At 39.9% G+C, this 21729-nt stretch overlaps 1 pseudogene; it reads left to right on the top strand.

Moving 5' to 3' along the window:
- The window catches only part of LOC105551652, a 53507-nt pseudogene extending 34939 nt beyond the window's left edge, over positions 1–18568 (top strand).
- The last annotated feature ends 3161 nt before the right edge of the window (positions 18569–21729 follow it).

Below are 21729 nucleotides of genomic sequence, written 5' to 3'. Positions count from 1 at the left end.
CGTGATCCACCCATCTCGGCCTCCCAAAGTGCTGGGATTACAGGCTTGAGCCACCGCGCCCGGCCTAAATATTTAACATTTATTTCTTAATTGACTAATACAATTATATATATTTATGAGGTATAATATGTTTTGATCATATGTATAAATTGTGAAATGGCTAAATGGAGCTAAATTACCATATGCATTACCTCACAGCTTTATCATTTTTTTGTGTTGAGAACACTTAAAATCTACTCTTCTGGCTATTTTCGAGCGTACAATATATTGTTGTTAGCTATGGTTACGATGTTGTATAATAGATTGCCTGGACTTATTCCTCCTGTTTAACTGAAATTTTGAACCCTTTGACTCATATCTCCCCAGCACCCTGCCCCAGCCCCCTGTAACCAGGTTTCTACTCTCTGCCTCTATGAGCTCAGCTTTTTTAGATTCCACATATAAGTGAGATCTTGTAGTATTTGTCTTATCCTCCACTTTAAAGATGTCCTCGCATTACCTCAGACCACTGGATCCTTAAAATCCTTCAGGATGAGGTAAGACCTTGAGTTTCCTCGGGGTTTATCGTCCATCCTCTGGAATGCAGGTACCTTAAGAAGGCTTCCAGTAGACTTGCTGCTGCTTGCTCATTCAGCCAAATTGATATATCATTAATATAGTGCACAAATATGATGCTCTGGACAATGTATATATGTGGTGGGACTTAGAGCATTCCTACAACGTTCTCCAAAAATTCTGAAAAAACAAAAACAAAACAAACAAAAACCAAGCAACAACAAAAACAAGAATAAGCCATCTTTTAAAATCTCGAAATCCTGATTCTACATACTTAGTGTAGGAGCAGGTCTTAGGTGTCCTTGAAGCAGTTTTTAAAATACCCCTTTGAAATATCAACATGGGCCTAATTTCATGAAATGGTGTCTATTGTCTTTATGCTGCAGCCAAAGCTGAGACTGCAAGAACCTTATTTTACTTTCCATTACACATAAATATCAATTTCCCACTTAAAAGTGTTCAATTGTGTTTTTAAAAATGAGAGTAAATTTTATTCAATCATTAGCGAAAATAGGATCTTATAATTTGTGTTCCAGTTTAAAAAATTTTAAAAGTAACCTTCTGTTCATCTCAGTCCATTGTGTAAATTTTAAACCTGACAAAGGGGGCTTCTGTACCTCTCAAAAGAATGAAAGATGGTGTGGTGCACTGCAACCAGGTGGGGCGATGCTTTGGCCACAACCTTGTGTTTTAAATAAAAAGATGGTACTGTTAGACATGGTTTGTCTGAAGCCGAGCTTAAAGTCTCTTTGCTTTTTTTAAAAAAAAATTTTTTTTGAAATAAAATCCAAACTCTTTACCATGGATTTCAACAGACTGGCCCCTTACCCACTTACCCAACCTCATTTCACGTCACTCCCTTCATCACTCACTCCATTTTGGCCACAGAGGCACTTCACTTCCCCAAATACACATATTTTCTTTTTACCTTGGGCCTTTGCCTCTCCTGCTGCTCTGAGTGGAAGGCTCTTCCTTTCGCTGTTACATGACTGTCTCATTCTCAGCCTTTAGGTCTCAACGTAACAGCTTTTAATAAATATCACTTCTTCAGAGAGTCCTTCTCTACCGACCTCATCTAATGTAAGCCAAGTACTACCTGTCTTGGCATTCTCTGTTATAGCACCTTGTATTAAATGTTCCTGTGGCTTAGCATAATTTGTAATTTTTTCTTATCTGACTCTTGCTAAACCGTAAATTCCATGGGGGTGGCCTGTTTCCATGTTTTGCCCTATGCTACACCCAGAATCTTGCATATTATCCTTTATATTAGTTTGTTAGGGCTACCTTAACAAAGTATCACAGACTGGGTGGCTTAAACGACAGAAATTTCTCTCCTCACAATTCTAGAGGCCAGAAGTCTGAGATCAGGAGGTCAGCAGGGTTGTTTTCTTCTGAGGCCTCTCTCCTTAGCTGTCTTCTCCCTATGTCTTCACATAACCATCCTTTGTATAATTTTCTCTTCTTATAAGAACACAAGTTATATTAAATTAGTTCCACCCTAGTGATCACATTTTATTTTATTTTTTATTTTACTCTAAGTTCTGGGATACATGTACAGAACATGCAGGTTTGTTACATAGGTATACATGTGGCATGGTGGTTTGCTGTACCTATCAACTCGTCAGGTTTGAAGCCCGGCATGCATTAGGTATTTCTCCTAGTGCTCTCCCTCCCCCAGTTCCCCACCCCCTGACAGGCCCTGGTATGTGATGTTCCCCTCCCTGTGTCCATGTGTTCTCATTGTTCAACTACCACTTATGAATGAGAACATGTGGTGTTTGGTTTTCTGTTCCTGTGTTAGTTTGCTAAGAATGATGGCTTCCAGCTTCATCTATGTCCCTGCAAAGGACATTAACTCATTCTTTTTCATGGCTGCATAGTATTCCATGGTGTATATGTGCCACATTTTCTTTATCTAGTCTACCATTGATGGGCATTTGGGTTGGTTCCAAGTTTTTGCTATTGTAAATAGTCCTGCAGTAAATGTATGTGTGCATGTGTCTTTATAGTAGAATGATTTAATGACCACATTTTAACTTAATTAATTTTTTAAAGATTATCTCCAAATACAATACAGTCACATTGTGAGGCACTGGGGTCAGGACTTCAATGTATGAATTAGGGGTGAGAGCTCAATTCACCTCATAAAACCTTGGCACATAATAGGCACTGAATACATATCCACTGAATGGATAAATCGTTTCAAAATTATCATTGAGTTCAAGGATTATAAAACAGAAAAGGAAAGGAAGCTTGAAGCTTGTCCAAGGTGCCCACTCTAGAGATGTGTACTGTAAGTGGTTTGGATTGAGCAGTGGTGTCTGTGATTTTTATAACTTTCACAGGTGATTCAAATGCATAGTCAGTCTTACACTCACTAATCCATTTCAGTCACCCTAATTTTGAAGAAAGAAAGGCCAAGGAAGTTTAGAGATGTGACCAAGATAATACAATTAAAGAGTTAAGATAATACAATTAAAGAGTTACAGATTTAGTATGTCAACTTAACACCTAGCCTTCTGTGCTATTTTCAATGCATTGTATTTAAAGGTAGCCACATTTTCCTAACTAATGCTAAAATTATCCACAATGTAGACTTTAAATTGTGAAGAAAAATGAAGTCAGCACTCCTGGAGTATGCCACTGTTCTTTCATTTGCGTAAGTCAATGTTTTGCAAAGCGGGTACACTTGTTCAGCAAAGCAGCAAGTGTTAGCAAACCTCCTCCCATTGTAGTAAATCTTTATTATACATAGAATACAGTTACAGTCTACAGGATAGTGTGTCAATCACTTTCTCCTAGGATAGGCAGAGTGGGGACAAAGCCTAGCCATTGCTTTGGAGTGTGGCAACAGCCTAGAAGACGTCAAGGATGGTGCTTACTTGCATACAAATGCCTACACTCCTTATTTCTATAAATTTCCATCTTTCCATCACCAATAAAAGAAAGGAAAAAAGAGCATCAGAAGTTGAAGGCATGATGGCAACACCCAGACAGATGCCACCAGGTCTATCTCCTGCTTAGAGGAGGACATTTATGCGTTTCTGTAAATTGGGAGTCTGCAGAGTCCTATACCTCTTTGTTTAGTCACCCATTGCGAGGCCCCTGTGTTGTCTAATGAAGTGAGCATAGGAATTGCCCTAAGCTAGAATGCTACAGTTAGTCATTTGTTGACTTTGGTGCTTGCTCACTATGTGAGTGGGGTTAGGCCTGCAGTGCAGGTGGGTGAGAGAGCTTCTACATCCGTGTCAGCAGAGGTGAATGAGGACAGACCACTCAATGGCTACCTTCTAACTATCATGTTAGGGAAAGCTTCCCCCTACCATTTGTTTCTAGTTGGCCGTATGTTGATATTAAGTCAAGATATTACTGAAATCTCATTTTCTCCTCTGAACAACGTTGCTGTGTTGATTATGTAGGGAGGCGGATGGTAGATATCTCGTACTATTTTTTGTTTGTGTCTTGTTCTTAACCACACCATGTGGTTGACTGAATGTCTTGATTCCTTCTGATTCTGAGGTACTTGTACAAGCCCTAATTTAGGAAATCCTAATTGTTTTCTGATACAAATCAGCAGTCAGTATTGGTTGGGATTGAAATTAGGGACTTTGAGACTTTTGCTTTGATCAGATTAGACCACTAGGGTTAACTGTGTCTGCAGAGGGGAGACAGAGAGATAACCAGGAACTGGGTCTCCTAATCTTTGGTCAGCTACCTTTGTCTATCATGTCAGACTGAAGGGAATCTGCAGGGTAGAATGCTCTTCATGTAAATGCCCACACTTTAGTAGTAGTGCAAGGAGATTTGTAAAATAGATAAAATGTTCACTCACATTTCTAGGTTTATTTGAGGAAAAGGCTTAATATATCATCATTTTGGTCTATCCAAGTACACTGATGCATAATCAATATCTGTAAATTTTAAAAGAAAAAATATATTGAGTCAACACTTTTAAATTATCTTAACATTTTTGAATATCTTTCTTTCCAATAACATACTTTTGATCTCAAAAATGTTTTCATCATTTCTGATGAATAATCCATTAGCTGGAAAAACTTGAGTTATAACAGATGGCATGAAATAGAAATGTTACCTCTGCAATTTAAAATCCATTTTCTTTCATTTGAGAAGTTTATTTTTGAGATATCTGCCTTGCAGTCTCAGACTATGTGAATGTGTTTGGGACTTGGGAAAGAAATGTGCCACTGACTAGCATCATTGAATTGTAGAGTAAATTTCTTTCTTCTTTTTTGTCCGTATTAAGGCTAGTCTGTGAGCCAGCACCACCCATTCGTGTTGCAGAGATCTATCGGATGCCAGAGGGGTCTGCAATAAGTCACAGGCCAAGACTGGCTTGAGCACCCTGGTCCATTAAAAACAGCTTAGGGCCAGGTAAACCCTGATCTCCAGAGCAAAATCTGATCACCTGTTTCGTATTACTCCCTGATTCCCAGGTTCCTAAACTTTGATCTTTATCTCCAAGTTAGAACCTTTTTAACTGCCTTTCATAGCATTTGGTAATCTCTTATTCAGATTCCTCAGAATTGATTTTGGCATTGCACTAAAACTCCAGCTCTTATCTCAGAGGCTAAAGGAATCCATTTCTTCCCTGGTATTTTGTATCTTCACGTGCCCCTGGTTTAGGTCTTGCTGTGTTTCACGTCACATTAGTCACTACCCTATTTTTTTAATAAAAATTTTATTTTTTTATTTGTGCAAATTTATGAGGCATGTGAGAAATTTTTTACATATATATGATGTGCAGTGATCAAGTCAGGGTATCTAGGGTGTTTGCCACCTGAGTACAACACATTTTTTTAAGGTGTAGTCATCCTATCTGCTATGAAACATTGAACTTATCTCTTCTTTTTTTTTCAATTTCAACTTTTAGTTTAGATTCGGGAGCACATGTATAGGTTTGTTACATGGATATATTGTGTGATGCTGAAGTTTGGGGTGTGACTGAATCTATCACCCAGGTAGTGAGCATAGTACCCAATAGGAAGGATTTCAACATTTGGCTCCCTTCTTCATCTTCCCTCCTGTAGTCCCCAGTATCTCTTATTCCCAGCTTTATGTCCATGTATACCCATTGTTTAGCTCCTACCTATAAGTGAGTATATGTAGTGTTTGGTTTCTGTTTCTGTGTTAAGTCACTTAGGATAAAGGCCTCCAGCTGCATCCATATTTCTGCAAAAGACATGATTGTATTCTTTTTATGGGTGCATAGTATTCCATGTATCACATGTTCTTTATCCAATCCACCATTCATGGACCCCTAGGTTGATTCCATGTCTTGGCTACTGTTAATAGTGCTGTGATGAACATGAGTGCATGTGTCTTTTTGGTAGAATGATCTATTTTTCTTTGGGTATATACCCAGTAATGGGATTGCTGGGATGATTGGTAGTTCTATTTTTAGTTCTTTGATAAATCTCCAAACTGCTTTCCACAGTGACTGAACTTATTTACATTCCCACCAACAATGTATAAGCATCCCCTTTCCTCTGCAACCTCACCAACACCTGTTATTTTTTAATGTTTTAGTGATAGCCATTCTGATTGGTGTGAGATGGTATCTCATTGTGGTTTTGATTTGCATTTCTCTGATGATTAGTACTATTGAACATTTTTTGATACATTTGTTGGCCACTAGTATGTCTTCTTTTGAGAAATGTCTATTCATGTCCTTTGCCCACTTTTCAATGGCATTATTTGTTTTTTGCTTGTTGATTTTTTTAAGATCATTAGAGATTCTGGATATATGCAAATATACCATCATGAGGTCTGTACAGTATTCCAGATTCTTTGGGTCTAACTAACTTTTAATATCAAGGTTTTGCAGCCATAAAAAAGAACAGAATCATGTCCTTTGCAGCAACATGGAAGCAGCTGGAAGCCATTACCCTAAGCAAATCAATGCAGAAACAGAAAGCCAAATACTGCATGTTGTCGTAAGTGAGGGATAAACATTGAGTACTCATGGACATGAAGATGGCAACAATAGACACTGGAGACTACTAGAGTGGGGAGGTAGGAAGGAGGCCAAGAGTTGAAATACTACCTATTGGGTACTATGCTCACTATCTGGGTGATGGGTTTAATCATATCCCAAACCTCCATATAATATACCCGTGTAACAACTGTGCCCATGTGCCTCCTGAATCTAAAATAAAAGTTGAAATTATAGAAAAAAAAAACATTGAGTTTTGAGCCACTGAATGTACTTTATCCCCGCCATGTGAAAGCACAGTGGAAAGGCTCTGGAAGTAAAGAAGGTGGGGAAAGAGAGAACTTGCTGAAAAGATCAGATGTGTCACCAAGGAGGCCAGGGATTTTGATCTGTGAATGACAGCCAGTCCAGTTGACTGGAAGTTAAGGTGAATTGTGGGAGATGAAGCCAGCAAGGTAGGTGGGTACGAGATCATGGAGAATTTTTGTTCCACAGTAAAATATCTCAATATTAGTGAAAGGAATGGGAAATCATTGTAGGTTTTTAAGCGAGGGAGGACATCATTAGAATTGTTCATTACTTCAGCAGCATTATACAGACAGATTGGAGAGAAGACAGACAGGAGACATTAGATGGCTCTGACAGTACTCTAGCCCACAGGGATATCAATGAGAATGTCAGAATAAGGACTTTCAAAAATCCTCTTCTTCATAAAAACAATTAGAACACTGGCATACTTGTCAGGATCCACTTCCTCAGAACTCTGTAAATCAGCTAAAAGTTTGCAGCAATCCAGAGAGTGGTTTTTACAAGAAAACTGGATAAATATTGATAGAATCATGGACTTTGTGGCATTTTAATTTGCCCTATTCTGATCCTGTTCTCTCTAGCTCTGTGGTAGTTTTGAAAAGCAGCAGCTCATGTTGCCAGTGAAAACCAGCAGCTGGACAGTCTCTGGAGGGAGCAAAGTGGGTTTGGAGCTCCTCCAAAGCTCCATTTACAGAGAATTGTCATTATTTGACCTGTCTGTTAGTTTCATGGAAGACCCCACTCACAATGTTTGTTTTTATTTAACCTGAGTCAGAGCTTGCCCGCTTTCTCCAGGAGGATTTGTTGAAAACAATCAATGGCAATTGTTTAGTATCCTAGCTACCTGAGATGATAGATAACAGTTTGACCAAACAATAAGCCAATCAAAAAGCTTAAAAGGAAAATCTGGGAAATGAAATGACCAAAAGCCATTTTAAAAAGGTCCTTCACATTCCTGGGAATCTAGAAGGCCATGCTCATGTGTAAGTCTGTGCATATACCCAGGAGAGACTTGAGAAGGATTTGTGCTCTCACCTCTAGCTGACCTTAAGGCTGTGCCCAGGCAGGAGGTAAGTGCTGAAGCAGAGTTGTAAACTGACTGATGGAGTGTTAATGCCTCTCTCAAGATGCATACAGAGTTTCTTGGCAAAGACTTATTGATTCCATAAGTTAAAGAAAATATCTGTCTACTTAGTTGCTGATCACCATGCTTACCAGGTAGATACTTCAGCAGCCACAGATGACAATGAATGCAGTATTATAGAATTACTTCAGAAAAGTCACTGAATAAACAAACAGCAGCAACAGCAGCAACAACAAATCCTGGAGAGAGAAAAATATCTGATTTCCAGAGTTCCCATGCTATGTTATTTAAAATATCCAATTTCCAACAAAAAATTATATAACATTGAAATAAATAAGAAAGTATGGCTCACACACAAGAAAAAAAGCAATCAATAGAAATTGTCCCTGAGGAAGCTCAGACATTAGACTTACTATACAAAGACTTTACATCAGCTATTTTAAATATGTTCAAACAACTGAAGGAAATTATGTCTAAAGAACCAAAGAAAAATATGAGAACAATTTCTCACCAAATAGAGAATATCAATAAAGTGACATAAAACAGTTAAATTTAAAACCAAATAGAAATTCTGGGGAGGAAGCATGATGGTGGGGAATTGCCTCAGTGCCAAAAATAATTCAGAGATTAGAGTCAGGATGATGGATCACCTAGTAGACTTTGTAACAGATGGGAAAAGTGATGAAGGGCATGATGAGCTCAGACTTCATGGTTTCCAAGCAATTCATGGGCCTGGGCTGTGTTTTTTAGAGGTGTGGGCCTCATGCCACATGCATGCAGCATTCTGTTGCTTCCTTATCACTCCTGTCACGGGTGATGTGAGAGTAGAGAAGGTGGCTTTTTCTGGATTATTTGAGCTTGGGGGCTCTGTCTTGACTCCTGGAGCACATGGATTAATGTTGCATTAAAAAATATCTGAAGAATGCTTCAGAAATGAAATTTTCCACAAAAACATTAATTTTTATTGTAGTATCTTTAGGGTTTCTATTTGAACCTATCTTATAATGATAGAACTGTTATTTATATATTAAATACGTTTGCACTATATACACACATACAAAATGCATATACATAATTTATGTATGCATGTATTATCTAAACTGTTGGTAATTGGATAGTTCTTAACCACTTGCTTTTGAACAGTAATCTGGGTCTTCTTACTTAGTAAGGTGGTAGGCACTCACACCAACACATAGGAAATCTTATGTCCCTGTGTGCAAGAAATTCAGGCTACTGTGGCTTCATAGGAGGTGCTGTATGGGGCTAAGAAATGAGTGGGCAAGCAATTTCTCCATCTATAGAATAAGGAGTCTGGAATTAGCTGTCATCCCTTTCAGCTCTAGGTTTCTGTGCTTCAACCCAGCTAAAATGGACCTTTGAATCTGGCCATTTGTTGTAGTTACTATTTTCCTTTTGTTCTTATCCTTTGGGGTTGAAATGCTTTTCCCAGAACCCAAATGGTCTATTTTGCCTTTGATAATTTCCAAACTATGAAATCTGTTTCCTGTGTAGTTTGCCATAGCCGTGGAAAAGCCATGATTTTTAGTGCAGACTTTTATGTATTCCCTTCCCTTTGGATCTCTAACATTACGAAACTGGCTCATAATTTGCTGGGCATTTGTTTTGGGATTTGCATAAAGTTGATCAACTAAAATAGTGCTAACAAAATTATTACAAAGTTAGCATGATGAAACAGAGGTATTTATATAGGATGTGTGATGTGTCGGGAATCAAGTCTATTCAGTAAAATCTGAAGAAAGCTGGGAAGGGGAACTGGTGAGCAGGATGATCTAAAAGGTTAATGTTGACTGTGCATTGGGTGCCAGGCACTGGGCTAGGTATGTTATATATGTTAGAGCTAATCTTCATAAAACCCTATGAGATGGATTCTTATTTTTATTTTTCAGTTAAGAAATTTGAGCTCAATAAACTTACACAGTTTTGAACAACTTAGTAGTTGTTCAAAAGTGGACAGCTATTAAGGAAGAGAACTAGGATTTAAATACTTGTCTCTCTTATTCCAGGGTCTATCATTGTCCCACTATTCCAAAATGATTCTAAAGAATAAGAGCATAGAATGTCAGGGCTCAAAGTGCCCTTGGAGATTATTCAACCTTTCATTTTGTACACATGCAGAACTGAAATCCATCTGGATGACCTGATTTGTCCAAGATTATGAAAGGTGATAGGACCCTTGAGTGTTGTGTGTAGGAGTCAGAAGTACCACAAAAAGCTGTTTTAAAAAAGTAAAAGAAAGTTATATCATTTTCTGTTGAACCTATGGTTTATTCTTCACAGGTTTTTGTCTTTGCTAATGACAGTCTTTTCACAGCAAATTCTAAAACAAGTGTGACCTACACTTTCTCCCAGCCATCCCAAACTTTTCTTTCATCCCACTGCAGAACTCTCAGCTTCCTGCATATTAACCTGAAGCCTAACTGTATTAAATCTGTTTAGAATTTCAGCCTGTACATTCCTGTTAAAATCTTCCATTTGTTTGGGAACCACCAATGATGAAGATGATGAGACCCTTGTTCTCACAGCTCAGATTATGGTAAATGAGCTCATGTCAACCTTCTCCATTTACTTTAGGGCGTTACAAATGTTGACACAGCATTTCTTTTAGACTTCAACTTTGTAAATTGTTGACTCATACTCTCTTCTTGTGTGGAAGTTTCTGCATTTCCTCGTCACCCAAGTTATTGACAATTACATATTATTCTCATGGCAGAATTATCAACTTCATCTTCAGAATTCTGTTTTGAGATTTAAAATTTTGTTTACAACTCAGTTTTCTACTTGCATTCCTCTTTTATTCAAAGAAAAAAATAAAAGTTATGAATTAACACAGTGTTATGAAAGGTGTAATCATGGCATAAAATCTTCTGGGGGATGGTTATAGAGTTTTACATAAGCACACGTGTGTTTAAAGCTTGAATTACACATTACAGCTCAAGACCAAATATGTGCTCTTCACATCTCAGTAATGGATGTTTGGTAGTTTTGATATAGTTTGGTGGGTTTTTAGGTTAGGGAGAGATAAACGTTCTTTTTCTGATTCAGGTGATTAAAGTCCTGCCTATAAAAATATCATTTATTTTGGCTAGGGTATTTTGTTTGCTGACAACAGGTCTTTAGAAGGCAAAAAGAACCAGCTCACTGACTGGGGGCTCTTAAAATATTTCTGGTCTGGATTACTTGGAATCAGGGGTCTCAGAAATCACAGACCTCCAAAAAGAAAAAGAGAGAGAGAGAGAGAGACAGAGAGAGAGAGAGTCTGTAGGTGGACTTAGGCCAGTGAAATACCCAGCAGCTCTGGGTGTCTTGTGACTTTTCACCCTCTTGGTGCAAATGGATCAGAGTTGTGAGGATGGGCTGCCCCTGTCCAGAATGTCAAGAACAAAGTTATCTGTCCACCTGAGGAGTAAAATGTAAAATGGAGCCCTGAATCCCAACAAATGATTTGTCTGTCTGCACAATTCAATGAGCTTGCCTTCATGTCTTCCTCCCAAGCTTAAACCATAACTTCTGGGACTGGATCCTGGGGAAAACATGGTTCTCATCTGTCATCCTAACTCTAGGTAAACATAGACACAGGCAGTGCTAATGTCTACAATGCAAAAACTGATTTTAGTAAATCCTCACTTAAAGCGCTATTTGTAGTCTTTCTTTGATGAATAACTGCTACCTGAGGACAGTATATCTTAGGGAGAATTAACACTCTGTCAAATTCTTCAGTTGGCTAGATACTGAGAGTAAGTAGAAAACAAAGTCCCTTCTCACAAATGAAATTCAAGTCCTATTTCTTACTGGAAAGCAAGAATGAGTGGAGATACTCCAACATTTCAAATGACCATCATTGATAACTGGAGGTAAGCATGACCATGCTTCAAAATGTATTCCCAGAGTTCTACTTTTAGCTTCAGTTTAGATTTTAGTTCTGCCATATGATATTATGATCATGAAGTAACGAGTTATTTTATTTTAAAGAACTCTTGAATGTTCCAAGATTCTCTAGTGATGCTGAGTTTTTTCACCCCAGGATTTGGCCATGAAGCAAAGCAAAGTTACCTCTATTTTCTCATTTGCTTCCATCCAGGAGCCATTGCTAGTGATCATATGAAAACAAAGACCCTTGATGTGTAATAACCGTTAAATGCCAAGATTCTGGCTGCCATTGCCAGTGCCTTGTTGGAGTCTTTGAACTTAGCTTCTGGGTCAAAGCATCTAGAAAGCAGTTTGATTAATATATGCATTAAAAATACATGCCCATGTTGCAAAATAAAGTGGAAAAATAAATAGCAGTTTCTTTGGCTGGCTTTGGTGGTGTATTGCTTTGGATGGAATTCCAAATGGAAATTCAGATGGCTCTTAAAACAAGATAGTGAGCATTTAGATCCCTGAGCTGAGGCTGCAGATAAAATTTGAGGCAGAGTACAGAAGAGAGGGATAGTGGTCTGCAGTTGGACTGTTTCCAGTCTCTCAGCTGGCAGTGTCAAGTGGTTCTCTAGCTCACTCTGTGGAGCTCAGTGTTCTTCACTCATCATAGGGAACCTGAAAAAATGGGACTTGTATAACTGTCTGCCCTATTTCTTTTCTTAAAAATGCTTTAGAAACTGTAAATTCTCTTCAAATATAAGATATTGTTCTGCCAACTGCATAGGGTTTAATAGTATCCTGCCAAACTCACATTCACTTGGAACCTCAGAATGTGACCTTATTCAGAAATAGAGTCTTTGTGCATGTAATTAGTTAAGATGAAGTCATATTGGATAGGGTGGGTCCTAAGTCCAATGTCTGATGTTCTCGTAAGAGAAGAGGACTCTCATATACAGAGATGCATAGGAAAGAAGGTCGTGTGATGATGAGAGCAGAGATGGAACAGTGCAGCTACAACCTAAAGAACACCAAGGACTCTGGCAATGACCAGAAGCTAGGAAAGGCATGGAGCAGAGGCATTCCCAGTAGATGACAGCAACAAGCCTCAGTTGTGACAACCAAAAAAGGCTTCTCTCAGAGTCTTCAGAGAAAAACAATCCTACTGACACCTTGATTTCAGACTTCTGGCCTCCAGAACTGTGAGAGAATAAATTTCTGCTACTTTAAGCCACTGGATTGGTGATAATTTGTTAAGGCAGTGCCAGGAGATTCTCTTACCTCTTTTGGAAGATAACTACTTTGTGTCCCACACTATGCTAAAACAGATATGAAGAATACAAAAGTTGATCAAGATGTATCCAAGGATGGGCAGGAGGTTTTTATGTCTGATTTTTTTTTTTGGCCTGATGATGGACATTTTTGACCAGCTTGTCTTATTTGGTTAGAATAGGCAAATGGGTTTCTAGAACAAAAACTGGGTTGTTATGGATTAAGCTGATGGATGGATGTCAGGAGTCTACTTTAGTTGCAAGTAACCCCCCAAAATCAAATTCAAGTGAAATTTAACAGGTATCATTAGGTCTCTTTCTCCACATCTCAACTTTCTTTCTCTTTTTCTGCTGACTTCAACTTCTCTTGTTGCAGATGGCTTCTCCATGGAAGCTTCCTTCCAGGGAGCCACAAGGAGCACAGATGCAGACAAGTCCAGTTTATTTTGTCCTCACTGGCACATCTTACAGCAGTGGTTCCTAGCTAGGGTTAATTTTGCACCCTACCACCATGGAAATTTGGCAATGTCTAGAAATATTTTTGGTTGTCACAACTGGGATTTGTTGCTGGCATCTATTGGGAATGCTGCTGACCATCCTAGAATGTACAAGACAGCTCCCATAACAGACAATTATCCAGAACAAAATGTCAAGAGGGCCAATACTGAGAAACTCTGTCTTAGAACATCTTTCCTGAAAGTGCTGGTGGAGATGTTTCAAGAGGACTCCGATCTGCCAAGTTTTGGTCATGTGCCCAACCTTTAGCCAATCAAAGTGGCCAGAATAACAACCACTGGCCATATCATTGACCAGGTGTGGGGCCAAACGATCAACCCCTCAAGACCCCATAGACGATGGGTTTTCTCCAAAGGGAAGAACACTTGGGAGGAAATGTGTGCTAGCTACAAATTTGGTTTAAGGACAGGTGGAGGAGCTCAGACTCTTTTGACTAAATATTACTTATTACCTAAAGGAAATGAGGCAATCTTGATCATGACTCACCTCCAAAGCAGCACTCTGAGGGCTCTATTATGTCTTCAGTAAATGTTTATTGGAGGTCTTGTCTGCGCCAGGTTCTGGGGCCAGGAAGGTGAACTTCACTGTCAGAACTGAAGCTTGCAAGCTATGAAGCAGTGGAGGTGGGGGATATGGGGATATAAGCAAACACCCACACAAAACTGCTAAGAAAGAGAAGAGTCCACGAGAGAAAGAGTAATAAGAATGATGTATTTTGGGTAAATGGGAAACATCATAAGGTATAAGTAAGAGCAAAGGTGGTAACTGTGGGTTTGTGCAGAAATGTCAGCTAGTGGCTACTGGTTGGGACTAAGGCTGTCTGTCCCTAACCTAGACAGATCCATTTTAAATAGTCATTGGTTTTGGAAAGCAGAGAGTTGGTTTATTTTTCTCTCTCTAATCTGATTCTGAGAAGACCATGAAAGAAAACAGAGAACGCAAAATACCTAAATTGTTCTAATTTAATAGAGGCTTAAAGGAAGACAGACTATTAAAAGTGCCTGAGGAAGTCTCGCCTAAAAACTGCAGCATGTGTCTGCAATAAGGTTTCAGAGCCCTGTCCCTGCACACACAGCTGTCTCTTCATAGGAGCACTAATGGGAGAGAGTGGATTTAACTGTGTGATGCTGTTGACCTTGGCCAGAGAATGCCAATGTTAGTTAGGAACAGGTCAGAGAGAGAACATGACTTAAAAAAAATTACAAGTTTCCCATTTAAAGTACATAATTCAATGGTTTTTAGTATATTCACAGATACATGCAACGATCATCACAATCAGTCTTTAGATAATTTTCAACAACCACTATTGGCAGTAGCTCTTCTTTTTCCCCAACTCCCCAGCATTAGGTGACACCAGTCTGCTTTCTGTCTCTAGAATTTGCCTGTTCCAGACATATACAGATGGAGTCACACAATATGTGGCCTTTTGTGTCACATATTATGTGTCTTACCAGTCACATAGTATTTGACTTCTTTCACTTAGCATGCATTTTCAAGATCCATCCACACTGTAGTATATATCAATACGTCATTCCTTTTTATGGCTGAATAATATTCCATTATAGAGATGTACCACATTGTACTCATCCATTCATCAGTCAGGGACATTTGGGTTGTTTCCAGCAATGATTTTTATTAGTTTTATGTGCCAGGTGAGCAAGGGAAGGGATGAGGCCAAATCCGTCCCACGGTTGAGCTACCTGTAAGCCACTCTGGCCATATGGTAGGCAGGGGAGGGATGTCTTTCACTTGATGGTGGCTCAGGGCTTGTTTGTACATTTCAATTGTCAGAAATGTCCCCTGCCCTTCTTCCATGGACATCTGGATTTGGTTATGCCAACTACTCAGCACCTTCTGCAACATCATTAGTTCCTGTGTTGTCCTTTCCTCTGACGCTGTAGATTTATCATTGTCAGTGGTTTTGGCTCCACCAGCCTCAAACAGTATCTCTTCAAATGCTAGATAACCTCTGCAGCAGTGCAGAGATTTGCAGCATAATCTTGTATAATAAACTCCTATGTAGTTGCCTCATTTTGCATTTAAAAACCTTTGGTATTCAACAGTGTCATTCAGTGTTAATGATTCCTATAGGCATCATACCTTACGATTTGAAAAATCACTTTGACATATTAACCCATTTAATTTTCATTTCTGTGCTGAGAGGTAAGAAGTTGAACATTACTGTCCTCACTTGGTGGAAAAGTTGAGACTCAGAAGCCTCGAGGAAGCCATAGCATTGGCTCCAGAATCCAGGTTTCCTGACAGATCCTCCATTCCTCTTTCCTAAGGGACCACACTGATTTCCATGGTGCCATGCAAACCACAGCAAAATGTGGCCAAATTGGTCTGTAAAAGACAACACCTGTGCATGTGTGTCAGGGTCCTGAATCCTTTTGCTATCCCAGTGGAGGGACACTGAAGCCTTATTCTTATTTGGAGATAGTACTGGTGTCTTTGTTCCTGCCTGCTTTTCCTCAGTACCACAGATATATTGAAAATGCCACTTAGCCTAAACCAGGGAGTTGAATGGGTTTTCACAATCTCAGTGACTAGCTAATTGTAGCTGCTGGGCACATGCTCTTATTTCTGTTGACGTACTGTAGGAGTGCCAGGACTGGAAAGTGTTGTCTGTGGGAAAAAGAGAGACACCAGCAAGAGGGGAGACAAGTGGGCTCAAGGTAGCGGAGGGAGGGTTTTGTTCTTGGTAGTGTTTTCTTTGTTTAACTATTGTGAAGTGGTAAAATTGTTTCTGATTTTCCATTTAACTGCTGTTGGAAAACCAGGAGAGCATGCATAGCATCAATACATGTTTGTCTTTCTCATTTTGACCTTTTGTTTTAACTCTTTTTTCTTGTAAGCTACTGTTAAATATGCAAACCAATTAGCCTATCTTTCATCTCTTTCATTTATCCTCCCAGCTTCCAAAATAACAGATGGTAAAATTGTACCTATTTTCCTATCCTCCTCACAAAAGACATAAAAATCACAAAAATTATACAATCACCACTCAGCAACTGAAATACCAAGATGTCAGGATGATCTATCCACAGACACAATAATAGCCGGTGTTTGACATAAGTTTGTCCTGCCCAGTAAATTCCATGTCAGTAAGATTATGCCCTATTGTTAGTTTCTGCATCCTCAGGCAGGGCTCACCCAGCATGGGGACTTCACAGAGCAGGCATTCCATAAATACTTGCGGGATGAGTGAATCAGTGCACATAGTAGGCTCAACAAACGTTTGATTGATTCCATCCACTTCTCTCCAGTTTAAAGTAGTTTTATCACCAGGCACAGTGGCTCAAGCCTGTAATCCCAGCACTTTGGGTGGCTGAAGCAGGTGAATTGCATGAGTTTGAGGCCAGCCTGGGTAATGTGGCGAAACCCCATCTCTACAAGAAATACAAAAATTAGTTTTCCATGGTCCTCACAGCCTGGTCAGCCAGTTGCTCCTCGTAGTCTTCCCAAAGGAGATCATTATTCCCTACAATGGCCTTCAGCTCCTCATGACCATCCCACTTGCTGCTGTAGATCTCCTACAGGGTTTCTGACACTCTTTTTGAACTTTCATGCATCACTTTAGCTGCACTAAGGAAGTTCTCAAGGTCCTTGTAGAGCTTGTGGTCTTCTGCCTGTTGTTGGTAGAAGTTATTAGTGCTTTGTTCAAATCGTTCACCTTTGGTTTACTACTTGGCCCAGTTCAGTGATATTAAGGAGGGAATTGCCAAGCGGGGTTGAAAACTCGTGGATTATGATGGTGCCCGACATCACCTGGACTCAGTGCAGAATGCCAAGAAGAAAGATGAGGCCAAGACTTCCAGGACAGAGGAAGAGTTCAACAAAGCCCAGACTGTGTTTGAAGATCTGAACTAAGAACTACTAGAGGAGCTGCCTATTCTTTGTAATAGTCACATTGGCTACTATGTGACCATCTTCCAAAACATTTCCAGCTTGAGGGATGTCTTCTACAGGGAAATGAGCAAGCTGAACCACAGTCTCTAGGAGGTGATGAGCACACTGGAGAAGCAACATTCCAATAAAGTGTTTGTGGTAAAGGGATTATCAAGCAGCAGCAGGCGCTCTTTAGTCATTTCTCCCCCGGTTCAAACATCTGTGTTCTCCAGTCCTCTTACCTCACCTACTAGTCCCTCTACACTTTCCTTGAAGAGTGAGAGTGAATCTGTCTCAACAACTGAAGATCTGGCACCTGATGCAGCCCAGGGGGAAGATAATTGTGAGATCAAGGAGCCCTTAGAAGATGAAGAAATAGAAAAGGAAGAATCTGAAGCAAGCTTCTCTGAGGAAGAAGAGCCTCTACCAGCCTGCAATAGCCCCACCCAGGCCCAGCCCTCGCCTACCATTGAGAGTGGCAAGTCCCAGGAGGAAGTTCTCCCTAGCTCCCCAGCTCCATCACCAGGCAGAGCCCTGAGTCCTTCAAGGCAGCCTGCATCATCTGCCACAGAAGTAGTCCTCCGAACTCGCACCACAAGTGAAGGATCTGAACAACCAAAGAAGAGAGCCTCTCTCCAGAGGACCACAGCACCCCCTAGTAGGCCTCCTCCACCCAGAGACACTCCAAGCCCCAGGCCCTCCTCAGGGAACATACCCTCCAGCCCTCCAGCCTCTTGAGGGGATTCACCCACCAGCCCTAGGGTCTCCGTGGGGACTGAGACTCCAAGTCCTAGGACCTCCCTAGAGGTCTCTCCTAATCCAGAACCACCAGAGAAACCAGTAAGAACTCCTGAGGCCAAAGAAAATGAAAACATCCACAATCAGAAACCCGAAGAACTTAGCACTTTTCTCACCTTAATGACATCTCAGATTGCTTCAGAACCTGGAGAGGCAAAGAAGATGGAAGACAAGGAAGAGGATAATAAGCTTGTCTTAGCTGACTCCTCAGAGGGCCAAGACCAGTTTAAAGTCTCCATGGTACCAGACAAGAGCAACTTCACAGCACCTGAACCTCAAGAAGAGGTACCTACCAGTGAAAATGCACAACTCTGAAGAGAAACTGCCAAGACTCCTCTTACCCCACACCTCCCCAAAGAAGCTCTTCAACCAGAGGGTATAGGTCAGAGGGACATAAGAGCCAGCAACCATCCCTGGGTTCTCAGTAGGAATGCTGGTGCTCTCTAAAGACCTGGCATTAATGGAGGTGGAGAAGCAGCCTTTTGGGAGAGATGGAGGGAGGCAGGCTGGGGAGAAGAGAACACTAGACTCATGGAATATTTAATTCAGGTTTTAGCATTACTAGAATATGACTTTATACATTAAAGTGGAACTATAATCACTATAAAAAGCAAAAGCATCTATAGACAGACACTTGTCTATACAGAGACATAATCACACATACTAAGAGATAGTGAACAAATCTGTCTTTGACTTACGACCCATTTTGCAAGACTTAAAGCCAGAAGAACACATTTTCAGATTGCTAAATAAAGTCTGATTCTGACAAAAAATATATACAAAAATTAGCTGGGTGTGGTGGCAGGCACCTGTAGTTCCAGCTACTTGGGAGGCTGAGGTGGGAGGATCACTTGAGCCTGGGAGGTTGAGGCTGCAGTGGGGTGGAGCGTTGTGCTCTAGCCTGCGTGACAGAGAGACCCTGTCTCAAAAAAACAAAAATAAAATAAAATAGTTTTTTTCTCTTTATTGAAATAGAACCCCCCCCCCCAACTCTTGGCTGTAAAAAATGTCAAAAAATATGCATCTATTGGAGCAAGTATAACTAGTATGTAGGATAGGATCAGACGTGACCCCATTCTTGCTCTGACCTCATACCATTTCTCTAAACTTTACTTGGTGTGAGGGTGGGGGACCCTTACATGAAAACTCTGGAAAGCCCTATTATGTTTCTTCTTATCCTTAGGTAACAGCTCATGAAGTAGAGGAGAGCAAACAAACCAAAACAGGTGATTGTTTTAAAGTCTTCCACAGAAAATTTCTGCAGAATTATTTCAGGATAAATCCAAAGTAAAGTACTTTTGCTTAACAGATTTTGGTCTGTATCCTAAAATTACATTGCCCAAGAAGAAGACCAAGCCAGGTGAGTTGGAATAAACCTGGAATAGGTTAAACTCTTTGTTTTCCCAAATGGCAGGAGAGTGCATTTGATTTAGAATATGGTGGAAGCCATGAAGGCAAGAATCCAAGAATGGTCCTGATTCATGGCATAGTCAGTCCATACTAGGTTCCCCATGAGGTAAACCGTACCACAGGAATGGGCCAATGACGGATAAGGAGTCAGAGGCTTGGACCCAGCCTAGGAATCTAGTCCAAATGATAGTGCTTTCCAAATGATAGTGTCCTAACCAGCAGGGTAAAAGTGGGTTTGACCAGTGCGGAGGTTCCCAGGATCTGATCCGGCAAGTAGGATATAAATTAGGAGTCTCCAGACATGGACCACACTTGAAATCAGGAAGATAACTGTATCATGCTTCCGAATATTCCATTGCATCTAGGGGAAAGGTCCAGCTCACACAGCATGGTATAAATTAGAGCAAGTTGAGTCTCAGGATCCCAGGCAGGTGAGCTCATAGAGGGTTTAATTCCAGGTGCTGGAAAGTGGGGAAATAATTTGAAAGCCTTGAGAGAGTTAGGGATTAGGTAGACGTAGACAGTTTTAGAGTGGAAGGGGGTTGTATTTCTGAAAGTATGTAGAGGTCCAAGTTCACCGCATGTATATTGTGTGTAAGATGGCAAGACTAATTCCAGACCACATCTTGGGATAGGGATGCCTCTACTGAACTTTCTGGAGACTTCCTGGCTCCCAGAGTGCAGGTTGGTTGTGTTGAAAAGTAACTGGGGAGACCAGGACTGGTAAAACATTTCTTGGCCCTGTTTCAGAAATGGAGCTGTCAAAATGCAGCCCCTAAGGTGAACATTTGCAAAAGATTCTGGATTCTTCTCAAAAAGCTAGATTACTTGTCCAGGGCTTTTAGCCTACAAGTGAGGCTAAGCTATATTTTAGCCTTTGTATTGAAATGCAAAGTAGGGAAGAAATATTTTTATTGTGATAAAGATCATAGCTAGTCAGTAATCAAATAGGTCATAAATGAGAATTGTTAAAAAAAAAAAAACCACACACCTTAAACATTATCTTTTAACTTGAAATCTATACATGTATATTTATTCACCCATTTGCCAATGTGGGTCTAAGGTCTTTTCATTGAGCATGAATTGGCTAATCATGGCTCTGCATCATTTTCATGTGTAAACTAACCCCATATTGTTTTCTCTCTGATTCCCAGTTTCATCTTTAAAGTACATTGAGGATTTAAAGCCTCCTGCAAAAACAAAAACAAAAACAAAACGTGAGTGTAGAACTCTTCTAGAGTTCTTTTATAGTTGCCTTCCCCACACCTCATTCATTTAAACATTTACCAAATTTATTTTTCCTTCCAAAATATTCAACTTATATTTTTATTAACATAATTACTACTTTTTCACACCCATATTTTGTCAGTTTGAGTAATATTCAATCAAATTATATAATTATGATGAAGGGAACTAGCAAAACCAGCTTTGGGAGCAAACCCAGCTGAATCTTTAATGAAAATACAACTCCACAGGTGGGAACAGAAGTACTAGATTGTGTTCAGAAGCATGGCCTCCTGATCTGGAGAATTCAGCCTCCTACAAGTGTCAGTCAGCATTTGTTACAGAGGGAATGGAGAGTGGTTGTTAATTTTGTGAACCGATTCAGTGGAGGTGTATTAAGAGGGTTCCAGCTGTACTGCTTAATAGGAGAGAGTACAATTAGCTGAAATTTTTGCTAATGTATATCCAAATCTAAATTTAATTTTGGGTACACACTATAATATAAAATTAATCTATCTTATAATGATAGTCAACATGTAATGAGTGGTTTCTATTATTACAGCCTGAGCTAAATGCTTTACATGCAAACTTATGGATGTGATAATGCTATCCCCATTTTTATTAATCTGTTCTCATGCTGCTGATAATGGCATACCTGAGACTGGGCAATTTACAAAAGAAAGAGATTTAATGGACTTACAGTTCCACATAACTGGGGAGGTCTCACAATCATGGCGGAAGGTGAAAAGCACATGTCACGTGGTGGCAGACAAGAGAAGAAGAGCTTTTGCAGGGAAACTCCCCTTTTTAAAACCGTCAGATTTCTTGAGACTTACTCACTA

Source organism: Mandrillus leucophaeus, unplaced genomic scaffold (assembly GCF_000951045.1).
Source record: "Mandrillus leucophaeus isolate KB7577 unplaced genomic scaffold, Mleu.le_1.0 Scaffold114, whole genome shotgun sequence".
Lineage (NCBI taxonomy): Eukaryota > Metazoa > Chordata > Mammalia > Primates > Cercopithecidae > Mandrillus > Mandrillus leucophaeus.
This window is presented reverse-complemented; position numbering and strand designations above follow the sequence as displayed.